This window comes from Rattus rattus, chromosome 2 (assembly GCF_011064425.1).
Source record: "Rattus rattus isolate New Zealand chromosome 2, Rrattus_CSIRO_v1, whole genome shotgun sequence".
Classification (NCBI taxonomy): Eukaryota; Metazoa; Chordata; class Mammalia; order Rodentia; family Muridae; genus Rattus; species Rattus rattus.
In genome coordinates, this window is record NC_046155.1 from 8,832,800 (window position 1) to 8,835,819 (window position 3,020).

The window sequence follows — 3,020 nt, forward strand, 5'->3', positions numbered from 1 at the left end:
GAGTGTGGTTAGGCGTCACTATTGACCAAGATCAGAACAGATACAAGCTCCCTTCTTGGTCCCTTAGTGCAGGCAGATAAAATAGTTGAGAGGACCTTTTGGTGAAATGTGTGACAGTAGATCCTGCCTCGTAGAATTTGGTAGGGAGTGTTTTAGCAGCATTGAACTTTCTCTGAGTTAAGGAAGGAACAAAACGACCATTCCCAGCCTCGGCCGGTCTCCTGGCTGAGTGTCTCCCCGACACTTTGCTCAGGTTCACAGTGTGTCCTGACCCCAGGCCCTCTTGTGAGCCTGACCTGCTGTGGTAAAGAGAGCAGCAGCCGAGAGTCTGAGACTCAGCTTGAAGCTGCCTCTCCTCACTACCCAGAGGACCTGGGAATATTATCTGAGAATTTCTCCTCTATGAAAACCCTCTAGGACTCGAGGATTAAATGAAAGTGAAGAACTTAGTGTGTCATAAGGATCTTCTGGACAGACTCAGAAACTGTAGCCAGGACCCAGTGTGAGATCGATTATGCATTTAGAAATCTTGAAGGCCTCGTATGCAGCCGTGCTGATTGTTACGAGGTGTATGTTTGTTTGCTGGGGCTGCCCTAATAAGTTCCTCAGGTGGGGGCAACTGAATTGTCAGCTGTGATCTTTCAGTTCTAGACGCTGGAAATCCAACAAATGGAGTTTTGCTTGTTTCTGGTTAGCTGGCTGTTGGGGGCTTTGGAGAGCACTGTTGCTTGGTTAGGATTTTTTATTTTTTGTTTTTTTGTGGTTTTTTGCTTTTCATTTCTGGGTTTTTGTTTGTTTTGTTCTGTTTTTGGGGGGCGGGATTTTATTTTTTAGTTTTTTGGTTTTGTTTGTTTTGTTTTGTTTGAAATGGAGTCTCACTGTATAGCCCAAGTCCTTCAACCTCAACCTCCCAAGTGCTGAGATCGTAGGCTGTCTATGTGCACCTCCCTGCCTGGCCGCCTAAGGTGAGATGGTCTCAGAACATGGATTTTCCCCAGCCCTACAACATCCTCATTTTAAGTCCATCCCTCCTCTGCTGGTCCTGTCCCCACATGTAGCCACATTCTGAGTTACTAGGGCTTGATCCAACCTGTGAACTAGAGAAGGTAACAGGACTAAGCAGAGACCATGGTAGAGGCTGAAGAGAGAAGAGACGCTTTGGAGAAAATAAGTCACTAGATATCTTGGAGGGGGCGCAGAGAAGCCAAATAGAAGGTCTCATCTTGAACTTGTCCATTCTACCATGCACAAGGGAGGCAGCCCTGATTAGCAGACCTGTAGGTACTCTGCTCTGACTTCTTGGGCTGAGCAGCGTGGTCCCGGGGTACCTGATAGTCCACCCCTTTGTGTAAAACCCTAGTGTGTGTTTTCTAGTGAAATCCACAAGTATTCCCTAAATGAAGATCACAAATGGTTCTCGTTTTTTATCCACATGTTATAACTAGCAAATAACTGTCCAGGAGAGAATGACCATCAGCTGTATGAGCACCTCTAGGCCACAAGAGGGCAGCATACTACAACATATGGGCAGCTTATAGGCACCCAAGACAAGTCTGGCTCAGAATAGCAAACTCTACACAGCATTTGAAACTGACAGGGTTCCTGGTCACAGCGTTCCATTCCACTCAAAGCAGAGCCGTGCAATACCCAGGCCTGCTACTGGCCATCAGGGCCCAAGGGTCGAGCTGCCCAGCGCCCCACCCCCACCCACCCCACCACACCTTTAATTATATCTTTCAGCCAGAAAGACAGGTAAACTGCCATTTGGTCACTACCAGCCAAAATGGCGAGATAATTAGAACCAGGAGAAGACCAAAAGCTAGGCAACTGTACAGCAAGAGACATGGTAGCCAGCCCTCTCCCAGGTAAGGGCCTCTACCTTATAGCTGCTGCTCAGGAAATGGTTTCATTTGTGTGTTTTCAAGTAAGCTCTCTGACTTGGTCTTTGTTGACACCGGGGAAGGTGGGGTGTGCATCCCTGTCATCAAAGATGGGGGTGTTGGGAGGCTACATGAGGTCGCTCCTCCAAGCCCTCCTATCAGTCAACCTTGCACAAAATCTTCACAGAGTTTAGATTCTGTAGATACTCTAGGACAACAGGGAGTGATCCCAGCAAAATACAGGTGTTCTGCTCCCTGAGAGGAATGAGGGCCAGCAGAAGTCAGAGGCAACCCCAGGTCAGGAATGGGGCAGGGAGGATGTTTGGGCCACCAATAGGACTGGGGTAAATGGGTGTGGCTTGGGGGTGACACCTGTAGGACTCCTTCCACAGCTTAAATGCCATATTCAAACATCCAGTTGAGCCATAGTGATTCTGTCTCCTAAGGAGTCAGAAATGTAAAGAGAAAACTCGGGCATCCAGACCTTCCAGGGAGGAGGAGGAAAGCTGGAGAGAGTCTCTCCAGGCACAGCAAATCTGTGTTTATGTCAACTTCCCCGTCCACATGTCCTGTGGTTCCCACCCAGATGTCATCCAGATCCAGGGGCAGCCCAAAAGCACTCTGGGTCAGAGGTTGGGAAAACCAACATATCCTAACAACTTTATCCTTCAAATTCTGTTTTTCTTCAACCCAATATTAAAATGAAATTTGGTTTTCAGAACTGAAGCTCCTGACTTCTGTACAGAGTCTAAAAAGTGACATGATTAGATTGATAAACAAAACCAGTATGGATAATTTAACATCATCTCAGATTTAACATCTACTGTGCTCTTACCAGCACTTTGTAAATTCTGTACAGAACTCAGGAACTTGGATTCTGTTGGGAGCAAATACAATGTCACACACCTATATTCCCAGCACTTGGGATGCTACAGCAGGAGGCTCAGGAGTTTCAGGGCTGACCTCAGCCACATAAGGAGTTTGAGGCCAGCCTGGGCTATATGAGACCCTGTCCAATAAAAACAGTAGCTTGAGTCTTCTCATCCAAGAAGACAGAGGCTCAGTGGTCACCACTTAGTACCTGAGGCAGGTCCCCAATGCCTTTTTGTTTTGTTGGTTTTTTGTTTTGTTCTTGTGAGT